Source organism: Zonotrichia leucophrys, chromosome 3 (genome assembly GCF_028769735.1).
Source record: "Zonotrichia leucophrys gambelii isolate GWCS_2022_RI chromosome 3, RI_Zleu_2.0, whole genome shotgun sequence".
NCBI lineage: Eukaryota > Metazoa > Chordata > Aves > Passeriformes > Passerellidae > Zonotrichia > Zonotrichia leucophrys.
This window is the reverse complement of record NC_088172.1, coordinates 18,318,203-18,340,714: the sequence shown is the minus strand read 5'-3', so window position 1 is coordinate 18,340,714 and position 22,512 is coordinate 18,318,203. Positions and strand designations below refer to the sequence as shown.

At 42.0% G+C, this 22,512-nt stretch overlaps 1 long non-coding RNA gene across 1 annotated transcript; it reads right to left on the bottom strand.

Annotated features, from left to right (window-relative positions):
• Window positions 1-2,883: 2,883 nt before the first annotated feature.
• On the bottom strand, window positions 2,884-21,980 carry LOC135446339 (uncharacterized). The gene is made up of 4 exons (XR_010439745.1): window positions 21,942-21,980; window positions 14,345-14,459; window positions 4,808-4,886; window positions 2,884-4,254 (listed from the first exon to the last, which is right to left on the bottom strand). It is a non-coding gene; the product is annotated as an uncharacterized LOC135446339 (long non-coding RNA).
• Between the last annotated feature and the right edge of the window lie 532 nt (window positions 21,981-22,512).

Genomic DNA, 22,512 nt, shown 5'->3' with positions numbered 1-22,512 from the left:
TTCCCAGATTCTGCTGGCTTCCTGTCGGGCCTGGGGGTGTCACCCTGTCCTGCTCACAGTGTATTTCCTATTGCTTTTGCTGTCAGGTCCCACTTAGCTTCCACTGGTCTCTGCCTGCTTAACTCTGATGCTTTTATAGCACTAAGTGCCAGCAAAGGATCAGGAGCTTCCTTTCAGCCTTGACAAAACATACATTTATACAACTGGGATGAGAATCAACACAGTTTCTTCACAGCTGGAAGCTGCATACTGAGGTGTCACTTGTTTTGGCTATGCCTGGCCTGGTTCCCCCAGTATCTTCCCTGCCTTAAACTGCTGGATTACCTCCACCTCATGCAAAAATATGAGCAAAAGAGACGATGCCTTTTACTCTTCTATGAAGTCCTTATCCCCACATCTACAACTGGCTCATTGCTCTCCTCTTCTGTCTCTCCTTTTTAGTTCAGTATTTTCGCCAGGAGAGCAGGCAGCTCACTGGGAGCAACAGCTCAGACCTGGAATACAGCAATCAACTGTGATTTAAAGTTCAGCCGGGGGCACAGAGTTCTGATCAGCCAAAAACACATGAAACAAAGTCTAAATATATTAGTTTCGGTATATGATAGCCCTGACACCACAGACTTACCTGTATTTGTACCGGGATTTTCCAGGCACAAACACAGAGTATCTGCTAACAGTCTTCTGCAACTGGGGCTGTAGAAAACAAAATAAGAATTATTTTCAAACATAGCACAAGGGTGATTTGTACTCTTTTCCTGTGGTGAGAAATTTAACCGCCTGGAAAAAATACACTAGTACAACTATATTTCAATAAACAGTTCATGGAATGCCCAGAAACAAGCAGTGAATAGGCAGAAGTAAGACACTTCTTGCATTTGACGGATGCTTAGGCAATGTAGCAGGTTCTGTTCAGGACAATAGAGTTTTCCAGTCTGGCAAGGGGGGTTCAGTAGGGCCAAGGACAGCGAGGGGTAGCCAGGGCTGCTGCCCTGTTTCAGCAGCACCTTTCTGCCCGAGCTCTGCGTCCCGAGTCACACGCAGCGGTGGCAAAGCTGCAGCTGGGAACAGAAGAGCGTCTTGCCAAGCAAGGGAGAGAACACGGCTGGGAGGAGACACCTGGCAGCCGCCACAAACAACCTGGGCCTGCCCAGGACACCGAGGAGCCGGAGGTGCCGAGGAATGGCAGCAGCAGGACACCATGCCTGCTCTGCAGGGGCTCCTGCGCCACACGAGAGCCCGGGTCTCCAGGAGGAGAGGGAGAGATGCCTATCTCACAGCTTTTGTAGCGGCCCGGAGCCTGTGCTGAAGAATGGCTCCTTTGTCTCGGCCCCTCATTGGGCCTAAAAGCCGTGAGTCATGCGGCCAGATGGCCGGGGCAGCCTCCAGGAACGCGCGGGGGGAGGAAAAGAAGCAAAGCTTCATTCCTGGAGTTTGCACTGATCCCTGAGCCTTAGGCAACAAAACTGCAGGGATCGCACAGCTCCTGAGGGGTGACTGAGGCTCCCAGGCAGCCAAAGGCACTCCCAGGGAAGGAGGAGAGCTGGGGATGCACCTTTGGACAAGTAGAGTTATCTGCTTACAACTGCTTTGGGAGACGTGTGTGATTTCAAAGTGCAGCTGGGGAGCGGGGTGTCCATTCCCTCACCATGCCGGGAAAAGCCCCACTTGGAGAAGAAAGCCCCATAGCCCCGTGGGCCCTGAGAGCCATCGCTCAAAATAGAAACTGCATAGTGGGTGCCAGAGGCAGCCAGGCTGTGTAACTAAGAAAACGGATGAAAACAAGTGCTGAGCAACAGAGAGGTATTTTTGTATTAATCCTGCCAAATGGATGATTTATACCCTAATCTTCTGCTGTTGGTATGACTGAGCTTTTTAAAGGAAAGTTGAAGCCAGCTTCTTCTGGTTATTTAATGAGGCAGATAAGCTCACGTCTTAAATCAGTTCCACCAACCTCTGGCTGCCATCCCGTGCTTATGGATTTCAGGATAATTCTTAAGGAAGGCAGAAAGTGACAGTTTACAAAGAGCGGTCCTGGGAACCACGGGGCATAGGGACTGTCCAGACTGTAAAGAGACCTTAAGCAGCAAAACTACATCAAGTGCTGAAAGTGTCTTGCTTCAAGAGAAACATCCATGGCCTGATATGCTGGTTAGGGGAACTGGATCCTGGAAATGAGGGGACTCGGCCCAGGCAGTCTTTGCAGGCCAGAGGGTGTCAGTGAAAGCTGAAAGGCAAGGAGGCAAAGAGACATAGAACAGGGTTCTCCAGCTCATGGGAGCTGGGTGCTTGGCCTTAGCACACACAACACTTGAAGAACAGAAAACTGATGAAAGCTTAGACTGCAGAAACCACCCTGAAAGGTTCAAGGCAAAGTCATTTTTATATTGAACAGCAGCATCTAAGCAACAGCACCCACAGAGCTGACAACAACCTGCCTGCCTTCAAATGCCTCCTTTTCAAAACCCTAGAGCCCCTCTTCTGCATTACCAAAACCCAGGTGTCATGCCCTGAGTGACTGAAACCACCTACATTGGATGAGCAACAGCTTCTGCTTTTTTCTCATTAGTTCTATTCATGTCATCGTGGAAGAATGGTCACCCTCAATTATCCTTAAGAGACTATGCAGCTCACCACAGCTGCTAAAAAACTGTGCTAAATCCTTCCAGGCATACTTTGGATATTTACACAGCAGTATGTATGTAAAGTCATTTATTACAGAATCCTAACAATGGGCTTCCATCGCCTCTCACATCTACTGTCAAGATCCTCCATTCCTTGGCTATCTTTAATATTAGAACAGCTTATGTTCCCCTAAAATTTAACAGAAGTCTCCTTCACCTCAATTTAAGAACATTGCTTCATGTGCTTTTTTCCCTCTGGAATATCATTATTCCCTTCCTCCTTGGAGTATCTCTTAAAATTAGCAAACATTGTTATCACACCTCTCCTCAGTCTTCTCTAGACTAAACATCACACTGCCTTCAACTCATAGGACATGATTTTTTAAAATCTCTATCTTTCTATTTCTTTTTTTCTGAACTCTGTCCAGCTCTGGCCCACATCTTTTCTAAGAGTGAAGCATCCACAGAATCAGATCTAAAATTTCACCAATATTTTAAGTACTAAAATAGTCACTTTGGACATTTCACTATACGGTACCTCTGACACTACATCTCATTGCTGGACTTGTAGCTTTTAACTCCTGGGTTTTGTTCCCCTTCAGGCTTTTGCCATGGAAAATAGAATAGAACTTGGGATGTTACCAAACAGTTGGGAAGGGTATTAGAGATTCCCAAGCCAGGAATCTGATGGCTCTGTGTAGGAAACAAGTCCAGATATGAGGGTAGACTTGACAGAATAGGTGATACCTCTTACTAGTTTATACAGACTTGATAGTGAATTTGAGCTGATTCATAGTCAAGCACACAATACTCTAGTACAACTATTTCAATAAAATGAAAGTATTTCTGTTGCTGATCTGTTTTTGTTAGACTGGAATTACTTCTTGATGCATTATTAAAATCTATACCAATAGAAAAACTAAGGAGCAAGAACTACAAGTGAACTTACTTATTACAAAGGCATATGCGGAATCAGATTCACTGATGGAAACTAGTAATAGTTTCCTAACTTTGTTAGGAGAAACTTAAGTGTGTTAAACAAATGTCACCCTAACCAGAGGAAAATACCGTGACATGATTTAAGACTTATGTTTAATTGTTTGCTCTGCCTAATTATCTAGTGGACTCTGGGAGAATCCTCACTGACAGATGTTTTAGTTACTTTGCTTGAGTACTGAGATTTGCAAAACTTTATCCACAGCTGGCAGTTACTCTATTTTTTTCCTCTTTAGCATGAAATTTAGCATCTAATCACACTTTTTACATTTGGCTTATGCTTGCCTACAGAACTATTTCTGAGGGCAGAATCTGACTCATATGATCTAGCATCATCATCCCCCCAGGACTGCATGTTTGTCTTAACCAGTCCAGCTTTGTAATAAAAGCAACGTTTGAAAAATTACCTACACTTCAAATCCTAAAATATCTTCATTTGTCCTTATCAAAAAGGCAGGTCTCTTGAGCTGCTTTCACCTGTCAGTCAAACTTCTGGCAGCTTTGCACCAAAGCTGTTAAGCTTCTCTCTTTTCTCGTTCACCCATGTGTCTCTTTTCTTCTTGATACCTTCATTTTCTCTGCTACTTTCTTTGTGGTCTTGTCCTCAATTACGGACTCTTTGATTTTAGTCACATTTCTGAGTGGAGAGAAACAAGCAGCCTGAGTGTGTTTATAATTAGCAAATGGGTGTGTTAGCAGACACGGAGGAAAGACCCTTGTGGGACTGAGAAGCATGATACCTTCATTAGGCACTCCATTTACATCAAAACTTTTTACCAACAGGTTTATGCCAGACTATTCTGGGAGCTGGTTAGATTCCTGGTATTAAATGGTTGCATACCTTCCCACCCTAACTTTAGAAACTGGCTTGGCTACAAGCTTTACAATTTCTTTCTCTAGTAGCTCTTTCTTCCCTGTTCTAGAGAAATAATGTGAAGTTCCCACAAAGCATGCAAAGATTTTCCACATTTGGAAGCTGCAGAGAGCACTGCAGTGGGGAAATCACCCAGGTCTTGCACCTAACCCAGGAGACTTGTAATCACCCAGAGGCTGATGCAAAGAGTAAGATTTTAAATTCTCAGCTAAACCTAACAATCTTCTGAGCAACAAAATTAACAAAAAACAAAACTGAGCAAGCAAAGGAAAAAAATTTTTTTTTTTTTCATTGAAATTGAATTTGGGTTGCTTACCCCACAGAGAGAAAGACATCTCTGTTGAAAAGGCTGAAGATGAAATGTTCTGTAGACAGCATTTAACACCAAGTCTCCTCTGAAATTTTAAAGAGATAAAATGAGTTTCATCCAGGAAATAAGGGATTGCCCAGGAGAATGAAAACTCTAGATAATATATGCCTTCCAGAAGGAAGAGGCAAAAGAAGCATTTTGCACAGAGACCAAAATGTCTTATGTAGCTGGCAGGGCTCTGCCCAGACTGCTCCAGCATCACATTGTGTGCATGTCTCACTCCAGTCTGACAGTGCCCTGAGGCCAATGTGCCCAGAGTGATGAAAGTTACTGAAATAATCCCATCTCTGAGGCTGCAGCTGAGGAGAGGACAGGGGGATCAGTGCTCTCTGTGCAGGAGAGGGTGTGGGGCATGTCCCAGCAGGCTTTCAGTGCTCCTCAGGGATGGGCATCAGCCTGGCACCGCTGGCCCACAGCCCGCAGAGGGGCTGTTATCTTATGCAGGCACAACTCACACAAATAGCTGATCCACCTCTGGGCCAGGAGAGATCCTGATGGCTGCTGGGGGTGCTACCTGTGCTAACAAGCTCCTTCAAAGGCAGTAAGTGTATTAATAACAAAAACTGAAGCCACCCATGAAGCAAACAGTGCCTGGAGAACCAAGGATGCCAGCAACACCTTAGCATGAACAGTTAGGCCCTTCCAACTGCCTGTAATTTAACATTTCTACCCATCTCCTAGGATGACAAGGCAGTGTAAGCACTGCTTCCCAGGAGCCTTCAGTGGTTTAGCACGGAGCAGCACTGCACTTAATCCTGTCATCCAAATTCTTAGTTGTTCTTGGAAAAGATGCCAGAATACCACGGGAGGAGCTGGCCTAATTGCTTCCTTTCCTTACCATCTATGGATGCCTCTGTCAAGCTAACCTTCTTTACTGACTGGGCTTCTTTACAGCTCCTGACCTTCAGCCTCATGAGAGGGTTGGAGACACCAGCTTCATTGTCCACTTCCCCCATAGTCTATTTTTTATCCCCTTTTTTAACACACTCTGCCCATCACAGTCATTCAAAGTAGTTACTCTTTCCCAGAACTAACCCTGCTATTCAGTCTAAAGTGCAGATTTTCTGAAGAATGTTCTAGACAGGTTATTTTCTGCTTCAAACAGACTAGTGGGCTTTTTTTTTTTCAAGGTTTCTTTCCAGATATTCTGTTTTCTTGACAGCTGAATTTTCTGTTACCAACTTCTAAATTCCTATAACAAAGCATTCTTCTTTTTCTGCAAAGTAGGTATGGCATAAAGATCACCAAAGATCTAGAAGCATCCCACCTCATTCCTAGTACTCTGTGTTGGTTTTACCAGTCATCCGTATCTAAATAATGTTTAGCAGAATATCTCTAACACCTGTGGTAGGAAATCACTCCTTATTCAACAGCATTAGAAGCAGCAGCAGAATTACTACAGAAATTGCATGGCCTCAAGTCATTTGCTGGGCACAAAGCAGAGTTAAACAGGTACTGTTTTTCTAGACTTCATTATGGCCTTTAATTATTGATTAGACACTGAAACTTGTATAGTAAAGCTTTTCTTCCCTTGAGGTCTTTCTTTTTAACCCCAAGAGGAGAGTTCTTTCACACCCCCAATCCAGCAACACCGTGATCTGATTAGAGCAGAGAGGGCAGAGCAGGCCTTCTGCCAGTGGTGGTCACTCTTCACCATCATAGAACAGTTGTCTTGGTGCAGCATCCCTCTATCTTGGCATTTTTATCTCAGGCCTTTGGATGCCAAGAGAAAAGTGACAAATCTGTAGAGCACAGATTTCTCAGGCCCACGTGCATGGCCTGTGAATTTGTGTGTAGAAGATGCTTCTGACAGGAAGGCTGGGTTGCCTTCCAGCTGTGACGTCCAGATAGACAAACCAACATGTTGTTGGAAATTGCATTTCCAACAACTGGAACAATTACAGCATACCCAGCAGGATAGGACTCCCTTCAACATATTTGAATAGAAACAACACAAATAACAGAAGATAGCCACAAGCATTTTTGACTGAGTACTTAGAAGACTAGCAGCACCTGAATGCTATAGGAATTCAATTTTAAATGCTTTTTCCACTTCAATAGCAATCACACCAGAACAAAGAAAGCTGACACAGAAAGAAGGCACAAACTTAAAAAAGAGATAAAAATAAAAAGTAAAATAATTAAATCTACATTGTGAAGGACAGTACCAATCATAGTGTTACTGATTCCTTAAGAATCTCCATCTTCACATTTTTCATTTCTTCAGCTACAGAGCAGGTGGCAAACAAAGGAGAATTCTTATGAGGCAAAGCAGGAAAAAATTAACCAAAGGGTAAAAGTTCATATTGAATCCAAAACCAATAACCCCCCAAAACAAAACCACAAGTTCCCTTTAGCCAAGTACTTTTATTGCTTAACTTGTTTAGAATTGCTCTATAATTAGAAAAAGAATAAAATTAGTTTTTACTGTTTTGGATATAATACGTTATTATTTTCTGATAAGAACATTTGAGAGACCTAAAAAGTTTTTATCTTTATGAACAGATTTTCAGAGTTAACTAGCCTCACCAGCAAAAAAAAAAGCAAAAGTCATGGATTTTAAAACACTAAAAGTATGCAATTTAGGGTGCAAAGGCAGTTGTACTTGCAGGGTTTATAACACAGCCAACAGCATGAAAGGAGACATTAATTGAGAGACCCATGAAAAGGATTCTAGTGCTACAATGCAAACTGTTCTTGAGGGTGAAAAAAAATGAAAACAGATAATTTACAATAAATGTGAGCTGGAAATAACTTTATTACTGCAATACCCTGAGAGTTTCTTACACTGTCTCTTGTGTTATACCATGTAGAGGGTTTTTAACATCAATCTTCTTTAAGGTCCTATATATAGGATACAGTAGGATAGTCATTTTAGCAGTATTGAGGGTGACTCCTAGCAAGATGGCCTGGATATAAACATCATTAACCAAAGCATCTGTTCTTGGCCAGTGGCAGAGACAGAATATGAAAACAGACAAGCGTTTGATTATATACTGTAAGGCCAACAGCCTGCACAGAGATATTAGTTTGGGTCTCAGTGGCCAGTTAATGCTGTCAGATCAAGTCAATTAATCTTCATTTTGTTCTGTTCAAGCTGGCCAGGCATAGCCAGAGGCACAGTGCTGCTCTGCTGGGGTAGCTGCCTGGAGTTTAAGTCTCACTAACTGTGAAAATGGGCTGGGTGGAAAGGACCAGCCTGTGGAGGCCCATGAAGGTGGGTGGCTGCTGCTTTCTCCATTATGGGCGTACTAGAGACCCTTGTAGGAGCAGGAGCTCACTCACTGGGTTATTCTGGAGGGCACTGCAAGCAAATAGACATGGGGGAAGAGAGAGAAAAAGTATCAATATATTTCCAAAGACTTTTGTCAACTTTAAAAATGAGAAAAGCCACTGAAACAGAGGACCTTATAATGAAATAAAGGCTTTTTAAAACATCACAGGCTATTTCAATCAGTAGGTGCCATGAAATAATAACACCATGAATTAACACTGTCAGAGAAGTGAAAAGCATGCAAAAGGTGGGGCTGCTTTGAAGGACCCTACCTGTGATCACTCTGCACAAGCACTACATGAAGATCTAACACTCATCCCATGGCAGCAGGACTGACTGTGATGAAACAAGAGATAATGGGTGTAGGAGCTGTGTGGAGGCCACCTGAAAAGACCAACTTGCAAATCCAAAGCAGCTGTGTCCCTCAGCTGAGGGCACTCATGAGCCAGTGCTGCTGGAGGATCACAGGGCACCTTGTGCAGGCCAAGAGAAGCCACTGAGCCATGGGAGCTGAGACATGTGCAGGCAGGCACTGCCTCGTGGCAGGTTTTCAGAGAAATCCACATGGGAGAAATGAGATGGAAGAAAATCATTGCAGGTCTCCAAATGGAGTTTGAATAAGTCTGTGCAAATCAACTCTAGCTCACTCAGCTTTTCACAGTGCTGATGTACTGCCATGTTCCAAGACATTTTTCTGAAGGAAAATTAATAAATAGATAAAACTCCTCCCCTGAGGGCAGTTGCAGGGTAGTATCCAGCAGAGTCCCCATGGTGGCATGTGGCCCCATGGCTACAGCTCTGCACTGACCAGAAGTGGGACCCTTCTACAGCACTCAGGCCAGATGCCATGGAGCAACTCGTCCTTACCACTAAATCCACCCACCAAAAAGGGAGGTGAGGGGAGGAACTATCTCCAAAACAGCTGTTAGCACCAGATGAAGACTGGTTCCAGTTCCGAAGCTGTGCCTAGGAATTGCACGTGAAGGCAAGAATTGGAAAGGTTTCTGGTGTGATTTTGGCCTGAATCAACAGCTTAATGCTACAGATGGGCCTGGGTACCAGTGCTCAGGCATTGCATGAGTACTGCCATGCTACAGTTCATCTATACACTAAGCTGTATGCAAAGACCATATAAATCTTTACTGGTAGATGCTATATGGAGACCAAAACATTCCTTGCTGTCAATACCCAACTCCAGCCATTACTATAAATAGTGAAAATAATAGAGAAATATGAAGAGGCAAATTCAGTGGTTTTTTTTTTTTTTTTTTTCCAAGTGTTCTCTGTAATTTGAATGGTTACCTTGCTAACCAATAAATTTCACCTCTGGTCTTGAGGAATCAGTAGAAACTGTAGCAAAAAAATGCAAGTAGCAGATAGATCAATGTGATAGCCTAATGAGGAGTGTTCCCAGAAAACAAGGGAGTTATCTCAGTACACTACCAGAGTCACTACAAGGTCAATGTACCTGAAATAGTTTTCTTGGATTTCAACAAAAAGTTGAATGAGGTCCCTCCCAAAGACCCACAATAAACAAAGGCTGGTATTAAGGGAAAGGGGACATCCTTTATAAAATTGTTTTAAGGAGTAGGAGGACAAAATGCAGAAATAAAACAAATACCAACTTTCATATGGACGCTATATTAGGGAACTTTGCCTTTCAAAGCCGTTACAAACTGTTTAGAAGAAGAGGCAGCTTACCACAATTAAAAACCTGGTGATGAGGCAGTGCAAGGACAGATGAGGTTCAGCACTGAACAGCCAGAAGATGTCAGGGGGACACAACTTTCCCTAATATAAAAAGCTTCCAGTCAGCAAGTAGTTAAGCAGTACAATGAGACTGGTGAAAGGACCAGGTAAGCACTCATCTCATTTTGAAGTTTCCTGAGTGCACAGCAGAAGGCAGCAGCAGAGCAGGTCATAGCCATGCTCTCAAATCAGCAACACTTTTCTGGGTAACTCTAAGAATATGGCTGGAAAAAATAAAAGTTATAACCCTGGCAATGTAACAAATTTTATTTTTAGACAAAATACAGCTCTTAAAAACATCAGTGGTAATGGAAATTTCTTTATGAGACCCACCTCTGCCCTTATTTATTAGTATGTCAGTGGCTAAAATAAAATAATATTTCATGGTTTTATTCTATTCAATTGACCTAGAATAGAGTGATTTTAATCTCTTCTTCCCTGGTCACATCTACAATGCATCACATGATCTTATCTCCTTATCTCCAATTATGCTCTTGATCCTACTTTTCTAAACAGCAGTTTCATTTGCCCTCTCTCTGTTTCCTGGAACAAAGATTACTGTTTCTTCTGCAACATCTTTACATGGGAAGAATTTGTATTCACAGAGAACACTGCTTCCTGATGGAAAATTATTTTCCAAGACATGCTTATGCAACTGAGGTGCAGCACCCCACCAGGCAAAATATGATCTCTCAAATGATCCTCAAGCTAAGCAGATATCTGACAAAGTACTAAATGTAGGATCCAAACAGAGGACTTCTGTTTCTCTCACTGTTATTTCTGAACTCTTGAAATTCAGAACTCTCTAGAAATGACCATTGCTTACATTTTAACAGCAGAATTGGAGCAGCCCAAGTCACAGATGATTTGCAGCTGGGTCCCCACATTTTTGCCAACAGCTGGACCCTTGTATCCCTTGAACTTTGCAGCCTTAAGCTATATCTAAGAAACATGCTTAATGCAAAGACTTCAGAACCTGGCAAAGATGCAAAATGCCACCTGCCACATTTACAAAATTTATTTGCTTTAATCCCATATTAGTCTCCCATAGTACAAGGAGAGATGTGTTAGTTAGCCAGGATTTGTTCTGGTGTCAAAAGCAAAAGCACGTACACAGCTCACATGAGAGGGGGGAGGGGGAAATGAACATTTTCCATCAGCAAATATGAAAACAAGTGCATCTTTTGTCCTCTCTAGGAAGAGCATCCCGATTGGGCTAGTTTATATGACATTCCTGGAGGGAGCATGCTCTTGCAGCATGTCATATCAGATCTAAGCATGAGCCCCTAAAACTCACACTTGCCACAAGTGCTATGAACTCTTTGTTTTCTGTATTTCAAGGGACTTTTTTTCCTAGTTTGCAGATCAGTAGTATCTGACAATGTCTGAAATCTAAAATTCTCTGCTTGGAGAGGAATGGCACCAGGGGTGGCTACATCAGGCTCAGCAATGTGAGAACTTCCTCCCCTCCACAGCTGAGTGCTGTGCCCAGCTGGCTCCCGTCCTGGCAGCTGACCAGGCTGAGGAGCAGCACTAATAGGCATTTTGGGTTTTGTCCTGCAAGATCTGTGCATGAAGAGATCAGCACAGAGGCACTGCCCCAGCAAACACCCTCTCTAGTCTGCATTGGAACCATTCCACACAAACTGAAGTACATGTTAATCAGGATTCGCTTCCAGAGCAATCCTGTTAGCTTAATTAAGCCTTCAGTATCCCAAGAAAAACAATCAGAAGGAGAGCAATCCTGCAAGCTGGGAGAAGAACCATCTTTCCCCAGTCTGCCCTTCCAAAAGAACTGATCTAGGATTACAAAATGCCTCTGCATGCAGCAGCAAGACATGAGAAAAGTGTTGAGCACAAGAAAAATTATTATAAAACTTTGACATGACAGATAAACATAGGAGACATTAACAATAGCCAGTTTTTCATAGCCTACTTAGATCCCTTGGATAAGCGTAGGCACATGATTAACCAAAAATTCTAGCCAATAGCTGATGTTATTTCAGCATTTTTCAAATGCTTCAACTAGAGCCTTGTCAAAATAAATGGTGGATTTGTGCTGTATGTGCTTATATGGCAAGGTTGATCCACAGTGATACTATTACAGTGCTGTAAAGCATAAAATCTAGTTAATGGTTTCTGCCAAACCATGAATCAGTGCAAAATAGTGACCTAAAGTACGTTCTTTTTTTCCATTCTCTAATATTTCTACACAGCACAACCCAAACAATTGCTCATAATTAAACTGATTGGAGGAGCAGACACTGGCAGGAAGTACACTGCTGGCACTGCTCCAATAGTACTTCATTGTATTGGATTTAGAACAATTACATCAGTTCCTTTCATTTTGCAGAAAAAGAAGAGGGGGGCTGCTTTTTATCTTTTGCTCTCTATGAGCAAAATCGATGTTTATCTAATCTCCTGAAGCAGATTCACATAGTTTTAATGAACAGTGTTAAATGCATCCCTGAATACCCTGCTGCCTTTGCCCATCCTCTTCACCTTCTTTATGGATACTTCGTATTATTAGTCATTATTATTATTAGTCATTAGTATTATTAGTATCCATCAGGTATTTTTTGAGGAAAATATAAGTTGATTAGCTTTTAATAATGGAAGGACAGAAAATGAAAAACATATTATACAACAAGCAAGCAAAGGTAGACTGAAACTGGAGTCCACATTTAAAAATAACATGACTTGTGACCTCTTCTGCATCTGTGGAACAAGAGTTGTAGACACATATTACAGAGGAGAATAACATCCCACAGCACTGTAGGGAAGCTGGAGCCAAGTTTTGCTCTTGAGCAGACTTGTACAGTTTGAACAAAATTTGAACAGAGACAAGGAGGTTGCTGATACTTATAAAGAGAAAGTCGCAAGAACACTGCATAAAACTGAAACTGATCCTTCTACTTCACAGTAGTTTTGTATCCCAGACTGGACTTAACACCCAGCATTCCTACGCAAATCTAAAAGCATTCAGCTCTATTCAGAGTACCTACAGCTCTGCACACAGATAGAAGCCATGTTTGGGAGTTCTTTCAGCCAAATGAATGATCTGTATTGCAGGAAGCCTTGTTTTCAGTTCCCATGGCCACCTTGACAGATTTGTCTTTATTTTGCAGTGCCTGATCTCCTGGGCAGCTCATAGAGTAAGAGGATGTCTTGTCTCTACAGCAGTTTCTTGCTCCCAGCAGAACATGTGCAACTTTGGGCCTGCACAGAGGCCAGTCACAATCTGGCAGTCAGTTAGACACTCATGCATTCAATTAAAGTGCTTTTTCTCTCACACATGCCCAGCAATGTAGCACTTCCCATGAATGGCTGTGAATGGACCTTTGAAGAGGTTCTCACAGAATCAATGTACCTCTGTTTCCCCCGGCTGCTGAATAGAGGGCAAACTTGTTTCAGAAATATAATCTATATTAGTAAATTTATAAGTGAGATCTGTGCATTCATATCTTATTCTTTACCCATGCAGACTTAGAAACAAAATCCAGACTGTTTTTTGTGGGGGGAGGAGGGAGAAAAACCTACTTGTGAATAGAGTACTGTGCAAGATGTGAGGAAGACAAGGCCTGCAGCTTGCCTTCAGCTAATCCCTTTGTGTCTTTGCCCTTCTCTTTCATGGTCTAGGTCTTGTCTACCTGTATAAACAGCCCACTGGGAGCTGAAGCTGTGGCTGATGCTCCTCAATATTCCTTTAGTAGTAAATCCTGTAAATATCAAATATCATTTAAAATAACTATTTTTCTATTGTAGAATGAGGTTACAAGTCACAGAATCAGAGAATTGCTGAGGTTGGAAGTGAACTCTAGGGATCATTTTGCTCAGCCCCCCACTCAGAGGATGGTCAGCTACAATATGCCACTCAAGACTACAACCGGTCAGATTTTTAATGTCTCCCAAGGATGTCAACTCCACAACTTGTCTAGACAGTCTCTTTCAGCATTCAGCCACCTTCACAGCAAAGTCCCCAAATATTCTTCCTGCACTCCAACTTCAGCACATTGTCTTTCCTTCTTTCACAGGACACCACTGAACAGAGTGAGTTTCCATCTTTACTCCAATCTCTGCCCCAGTCAGGTAACATCTCCCTCTCTCTCACTCTCATTTTTATGCTGAAATCCTTTCATCATGTGGTTATTTGCTGGCCTCCCCCTACTACCCCCATGTCTTGTACTGGGAGGCCCAGAAGTGGACATGGCCCCCCTGGCCCTGCCAGGACTGAGTGAAGCCAAAGGCTCCCCTCCCTCATCCCGCTGGCAAAGCTTTTGCTGGTGCAATTCAAGGGGCTGCTGGACACCTGTACTAAAGGACACCTGCTGGCCCACATCAACTTTGTATCTACCAAAAGCCCCAGCCCTTTTCCTTCAAAACTGCTTCCCATCTGGTCAGACTCCATCCATTCTAGTGCTTGGATTTACTTCTTCCCAGGTGGAAGACTTCATACTTACTCCCTTTGGTGAACATTGTGTGGTTCCTGGTCACCATTTCTCCAGTTTGTCAAGACCCGCTGAATGGCAGCACAACACTCTGGAGTATCAGCAACCGCTCCCAGCTTTATATCATCTACAAAGCAAGTTCCAGACCCAAATATACATGAAGTGGATTGAACCAGAAGAAGTTTAAATGGAAAAATTTCTTCACAAAATGTTTGTCAAGCACTGGACCAGACTGTCTAGGGAAGTAGTCGCCATTCCTGCAGATATTTAAAAGTTGTGTAAATGGGGCGCTTATGGACATGGTATAGTGGTGGACTTAGAAGTTCTGGATTAATGGTGTGGCAATTACCTTAGAGGACTTTTCCACCCTAAATGTGTCTGAGATTCTAAAACAGGGGCAGAAGTACATTTTGACCTATGTCATTACTGGATTCTGGTTGCACAGTTTGCAGAACCCCAAAGCTGCTTGAGGCCATCTAGACCTGAGAATCACCTTCAGGTCACCCGTGAGAGGCACAGGGGAGCCACTGTGCAGAAAGACTATTTGTCTTGTTTGTGCTGCATCATGCCATTCTTAGTCATGAGAATAAATCAATTACATGGGGAAATGAAGGAGAAATAGCAGCTGCTTGTTGCAGGAGTGAAGCAACTCTGAGACTCAAGTAAAATATCAGCATTTTAAATTGGTTGTTTTTTCATTTTGCACACAATCTCCTTTTGCAGTTTATCTTTCTGTATAAGAAGTAGGGTGCCTACGTTCTATTTATAACTTTGCTGGGAAAGAGTCAATGTTTTGGTTTTATTAGAACACTGTTAGAACAGAAACATTCCAGAGCCCCAAACTAAAAGGCAAATTCATATTCATGTTTGTGTTGCCCTTGAGCCTGTGCTCCCTAGCAGAAACACTCCACGGTCACAGTGTAGTGTAACTGCTGGACTTGGACATTTGTAACTAGCATATCCAATGCCTTTTCCAGCAGATAATACTGTATGAGTAAACACTGACTTGTAGCTATTTTTAAATCACAATTTAAATTTCCAGATGAGCCAGGATGTCTTTTCAAACAAGAAGGATTATATTTCGTTTCCTAAACAGACATAATTAAATAATGACATTCTTGAAAGAGAGGGATGTTCTGCTCAGGTTGAAGATGAAGATTAGCATGTGCCAAACCAGTTTCCTAATTTGCCAGCAAATTTCCTGAATATTCCCAGCCAAAGGGCTTAATCTGCTTCTTTGTTTCCTATCTGCAAAAGGAAGGTGGTCTCTCTCTGGAGACCAAAGAGGTCTTAAAATGGTAAGAGCAGAGCAGCTCTCTGCAGAGGCTACAGATACCAGAATGAGGGAGCAGCAGTGACATAGTAACCCTAATTTGTATTTAGAACACTCTCTATGAGGACTGAACACTTGTGTTCTGCAGACAGCTTTGATACCTACTGCCTTCGTAAACAAGATGCATTTGAGCATTTGCTCTTTGAGCCACATAGAATTGCTTGGAACAATCTTCACCAAGAGGAGGTTTTTTCCTCTCCCATCTCATCTGCTTTTTACTTTTAAACATTTCTTTGGAAAAATACTTAGATAACTTGATATCTCAAACATAAGACAGTTTGAAAGTACACAGAATACTTATCCCATTCTAAATCAACCACCTGTTGGCCTCAGGAAAAAAAAAAAAAAGGAAGAAAAAAGAGAAGTGTTTCAGTACATTTTGGATTCCATTATCCAGGTGAACTGATATGCTACAGAGAGATGTGTATGAACATGAAAATACATCCTAAGGGCAATCCATTAAAGATTAAAGTTAGGCTTGCATTTATCTGGGATTTTTCAAAGTACTCATATCTACTGATTTTTGCATTCTTACATTGCTTGTTTGTATCTTGGTTTCATTCACCACAGGCAACAGAAGTACCAAATAGTCATCATCATTTTTCCACCCAGAACTATGAAGTCCAAGGAAAAAACCCAGACTCTGTGAGCAAGAAATGCCATCCCTATCTTGCCAGCTCAGCTAGTCATCACTGTCCATACAGTTTTAGTGACAGAGGAGTAGTGCTGGCAGAGTGCCGTAGCCACTTCACCAAACCAGACAACAAAGAGTTAGATTTGAGAGAAGAGTCACCATCAGAAGTGCTGGAAACAGAATGTCTTTTGTTAGACTTATGTTTATTGGAAGCACAGCATCACCAAAGCATTTCTGAGGCAAACCAAGACTAGCCAGGAAACTATCATTTATGGCATTTTTCATATTTCCCGTAACTTGACCTTTTTTTTTTTTTTTGAACTGTAGAACAATCACCAACACAAATGCTTTATACTGGTTTCTTACAGAAATACCAGCCTAAGAAATGTCCCAATATCATCCAGCTCGATACTCTGGCTTGTTTCTTTGCAACATTTTGCAGCATCTCTTTGAGAAAAAACTCTCCCAGTATTGTTATCAGCTTAAAGAAGCACTGTCCATCTCCTGCTTTACTCCCAAAACAGAGCCCTGCCAAAGAATAGCTCTTGCAAGATATGGCATTGAATGTCAGAGTCCTTCTTTTCTTTTGGCCGGTCTCCCCTTCTGAAAGACTAACTAAAGAATAACCTTGACAGAAAACACAACTAAACATTGACTGGAAAAAAATTAAATGGAACTTGATTTTTAGCCATCTTTCTCCTGGCTTGATCAAGTCAATCCCAAGCTCATCTCACACCCCCAATGCTCAGAGCCAGGAAAAAAGTTTGTGCCGCAGGGCTTGCTACTCTCACTCTAATTGACAAGTCTATTCTTCCTTGAATTTAACACTTGTTTCAGAGTTTGATTAGGAACTATGCTTTAATTTTCTTTTTTCTTTGCCATGGCATTTTATCACTCTTCTAGACCATCCTTGGACAGGTTTGGAACTAGTACAAACCCCCCCAAGGTTTTGTTTTCAGGCACATGGATTTCAGCCTTATTTCTGCTGTTCTGAGAGGTATGAATAAATTATGCTATATTTTTTCTGACATACATTGTTAGTTAGATCTCTCCAGAGATAGACACAGCTGGTGTTCCAGTCTGAGACTACATATGTGAGTTTACAGAAAAAATGTTTCCTTGCAAGTTAATATAACAACAACCCAATGATGTCTTTCTCCTCTTGTAGTTTAATCCAACTGATTTTATCTCCAACTCTACCTTACAAACCATGTATACATCCAAATGACCTCAGTTTGGTAAGCTCATGCACAAGTGTTTAATTGCAAAAAATCCAGCAGCAAGCCCCAAAAGTGAATTCTCTAAACTATCAGTTCATGTTAATGCAGCTGCCTAAAATACTGCCCATCCAACAGGTTCTTCTGAAAATTTTTGATTTATGAGTTTTACAATCATAGCATAATCTTTGAACATTTAAAATTTTTTTTCAGAGTTTTTATTGAATTTTTTGACAGCCAGATTAGATCACTCTGCCTGAACTCAAACTCCTTAACATCATTTCACTACTCAGCTGAAAAGATTTGCTTTTATTTATGTAGTACTGGAGACCATATCTTATACCCTAGAGTTCAATAGCACAGCATTCAGAGCCAGAGACTGACTTATATAAAGACCATATGAAAAGACATCCTGGACACACTAGGCCGTATATCTAAGACAAGGAAAAGATTCCTTAATCTCTGCCATTTTGATAGAAAAACTTCAGCTGGTAATTCCCCTTTTTAGTCTGTATTGCTATTTAGCAAATTCCTTACTAATTGTCTGCTTCTCCTCTGCAGCATGGCCTGTCCTGGGTGGGGTGGGAGGGGATAAATCCTCTTGCTGCTGGGGCTGAGCTGTGACAGACCCTGTTCTCACAAAACCAGGCCTCCAAGCACCGCCTGCCACCCCTGGCTGTGCCCACAGACACTTTGTGTTACCCTCTGTCTCCCAGGGTGCAGTGAGCCCCAGCCCCAGGGCATCTCTCCTGCACTGGGGGAGAGGTTGGTGGTGGCAGCCTGGTGACCCCACAGCAGACACAGCCCAATGGAGGATTCGGGCTACTGCTGACCAGGGTTATTTTACCAGATGAGATCACTGCAACATTCTTGGAGAGCCCTGCACAAATTATTGGAAACAGAGTGGGAGCTTGGAGGGGAGGAGGAGATCTCTCACATGGAAAGCTTTAAAGCTACCAAATATAAAGTTCTCACTCAGGGGCTGAAGTTTCCAATGTTAATTAAGAAGAGCTTTTCCACTAGCAAGTGCTACATTAAAATTCTTTTGCGTCATTATGAATTAAATCCTCCTCAGAAATCTAGAAAGATTTAAACAATCCTGATAAGCTAGAGGGGTTGGAGGGACAGGGAAAAAAAATAGCCAGAATTGTGTGTAGATAACAAATTATTGAAGGTTATCTCTTCATTAGTTCCTTCTACTAGTAGAAGTCCCATGCAGAAGTCTGCATTGATCTAATCAGTGGACTTAAAGAAGGCTTTCTAGCATCTGAAAGCGCTGTGATCATGCTCATGCTCTTCCCAAACATCAGCAGAACTGATGAGGCATCACCTCCCCAGAGTCACTGCCAGGTCTGTCGGGAGAAGAGACAGCTCTGCCTACGTGGGCCATAACCAGGAGCTCCAGCCAAGCTGGGGCTCACACACCTTCCTCACCATCTGGCCACAGGAAGCATCTCTTCAGCTCTTGTTACAGTGCCACACACATGGGCTGGAAAATTCAGTTTGCTCATTTTAATAGGAAATGCTGCAGAGCTGTTGTACAGTTCAGAACAGCTATATTTGCAAATACATTCTATGAGGAAAAAACAATAGCAGTGCATAGAAGCAGCCTCCACTTGCCTTGCACACAAGCATCTTGCCTTCTTTAGGCTTGCCCAATTTAATTGTGGTTTGTTTACTACATCTCATTATAATTTTACAAAAGCAATTAGATTTGCTTTAACATGAATGTCTATGCTTTGGCCTTAAGTTCCAATTTAATAAACTGTTGCTCTGGATTCATTTCTCACTGGATAACTATTCAAAGAAATAGTTACTTATTTTTCTTCATTCCAGAAAGAGCTATTCATGCATGGCCATACTAAATTGTGTTTATTTAGAAGGAAAATAGGAAAAAATAAGACAAAACACAAAAAATAAAACCACCCCACAAACGAAATAACTAACCAACCAACCAACAAAAGTCCAAAACAACCACACCATACTAATGAATAGCTCATGTCTTTTGGAAAAAAACCACTTATCTTCCACAGATCCATAGGACACTTGAAAGGAAGAGAAACATGTCAACACTATATTCTTTTCAATTACTTCAGTTTTTTAATGGTTTAAGCCTTAAGGTTGTGGATGATCTGCCACTGTCCCCTGACAGACACATTCATTTCCCTTGTGCCAGTGGATCCCAGGAGGACTAACAATTGGACAATTCAAAGGAAAAACAGGATTGGCAGGCCTTGCAGAGATCCATGTGACTGAGAGTAACACAGAGAGAAACACCCTCATACCTGGGTTTGCTGCTGAAGGATCCAGGAATGCTCAAAAGCTCCTAAAGTATGAGAGTGATAATGTGATGGGATTCTCCACCCCTCTTCCATGGTTTGCATTTCCTGAATATGTCTAGAAATGACTCAAAATTATGTGATGATCTATACTTTGCATACCCTAAAATACCTTTAGTGCACCAAAAAGGCGTGAAAGTAATAAAAGCTAGAAGCAGAATTCCCAAACACTCGGGAAAATCCCATGCAGTGTTTCTTAGCTTGAAGTCAGCTCATTAATTTGGAGTGGGGTTCTTTCTACTTTAACTAGCCATCTAAGATTAGTTGGCTAGGGCTGAGCCAGTCACTGCAGGATCCCCAGCATCAGTGGAAAGCAATGCACACCCCCAGGAGATGCAATGAGTCAGAAACACAGCGATGCTTTTTTCCAGAGCGCCCGTCCAACAATGTGCACTTCAGGAACTCTGAGCCAGCGTTTGCAGCTTTGTGCTGAAACCTGTCAAGGGCTCCTTTGCGGAGCTCTTTCCTCTGTTAAAGCTGAGCACGTTCTCCTGCCCTGTCTTTCCTAGATTGCAATGTGCTATTTACCCTCAGTAAGCCCTTTCTTCTGATCCCATAAGTGCTCACTCCTTTGAGAATTTACTGATTTCTTTTGCAAAGCCATGTGGTCAATCTCAACCTTTGTCCACATTAACTGATCGTTTCAAGGACTTTCAGGCTGCTTCTAAGGCGTGACATCCCTTCAAAAGCTAAGCCAATTCTTCCATAGCGTATTTATTCAGGCTTAAACTACTATCTCATTTATTACTGCGCCTATCATTTTTCCAAGTCTAAACCGATCAGCACTTTTCTTAAGCTTACCAGTATCTTTCTGGAAAAGACATCCATTATATATTAGACAGTCCTCTCATGCTCACAGGACAAGAGGACTCCAAGTAGCAGCTTAGCTACTTCAGTCTTTGGTGGACATTACCTAGCCTAAATTACCGTATTTCGTTGGTTTGGTCTATAAAGCTTCAAATCAGTGTTGCTTAAAGTCACATCCCCTCTTCTGATAAGCAAACTGGAGTTCCTCAATATTTCATATTTACAAGCCTGTTTTCCTCATCCCCACTGGTGTCTTTTATACTTTATACTTTGATTTTTTAAGTTTTTAAGTTATAGAGATATTTCTTTATCAAGTGAACTCACTGTCTTTAAAAATAGCCCAGACACTGCAAACTCTCAAAGATCCCTAGGTTCCCATTGTTCTGCCTAAAGAACAGAAAGATCTTAGAGGTCTTTTCCAACTTAAATTATTCTGTGACTCTAAGACTTGGAAGAGCCAGGATCAAGCCCCAAAAAGAAGAGGGAAAAAAAAAATAAAGAATGGTACTGCATAATTTTCCAATTGTTGCAAAGATCATCATGACCCCTACAAAAAGCTCCACATCAGCTTTCCCTGAGGACAAAGCTATCACCACTCCATCTGCCTCCTCTCACAAGAACAAATAGTATTGTAAATGCTGACAGGGCCTGATTTATAGGTTGAGGTTTTTACTCATATTCAACTATCCAAGTGCTAATAACACATGTATTAACACTTTCATACTTACTCAGCCAGAATTCCAGCTAAGTTACACAATTCACCTTCATCATGCTTTCCTATACCCTTCCAATAGAGAAATATAGTTTGAGCACCCCAAGATGCAATTCAGACTATTTAAACTATTTCAGTTGATCAGAACAACTAATAAATAATGAAAAAACAACCCCCAAAGTTCCTTTAGCTTCCTTTAGGTCAGATACCACTTCATTTGCAACAGCAAAACTCCGAACAATTCTTTAGCAGAGCACTTAAAAATACCTCAATACTAACAACCACCCAGCATTTTTGTGCAAGTTACACAGAATTTAAGGTGCTGCTGCATCCATTTCTTAAGAGCTCCCTTTTCCTTTGCAATGTTCCTGTTTTTAGGAAATGTAAGGTTTTTATTTTCCACAGACACAGGTAACCTACCTGCACTGTTGAAAAAAAAAAAAAGCAAGCAAATAAGTCAACCATCTCTTCCACCTCCGTGTCTGCAAACAGGTTATTCAAATCCAGCAGAGAAAACAAGCTTCATTAGGGAAGCACATTTTCTTTCTTGTATAAAAGCCTACTCACCTTGCACAAGTGTGTAAACCTCCTAACGTTACTCTCCAGTCAGAGCAAGCATCTAATGCCTCTTCTCCAGGGTGAGCTCAGATGCCACCCAACAGCCTGAGAATGGGAAACACCTGGAAGCAGTTAGGGCAGCTGGTGTGCAGGGCATGAAGCAATGCTCAGTTTCCATCCCTGTGGTCGTTCACAGAACATTAAGAGCAAGTGCTCAGCAATGTGCCTGCTTGTCACACGCTTGGGAGGAACACAGCTAATGCTAGAGGCCCTGTCTCATGTGGGGTGCTGCCAGCCCTGTCAGAGCTGGGCAACCACGGCTCCAAACCCTGCTGCTCACTATGGTATGGCATAGCTGCTTGCATCAGTTTGTTTTTATGAAATGCATTCGTTTTTAAATTAAGATTTAAGAGAAACTCATTCATACGCTTTTGTAAAGAGATGTGCTGGAGGCAAAGGCTGAATTACTGTCATTGATTGCATTAGCATGTAAGAAGCTCACAATATACCTTAACTGAAGCTGAGGATGCCTAGACCAGGAGGCATCATTAGATCACTACAGATTTCATCTGCAGATTGC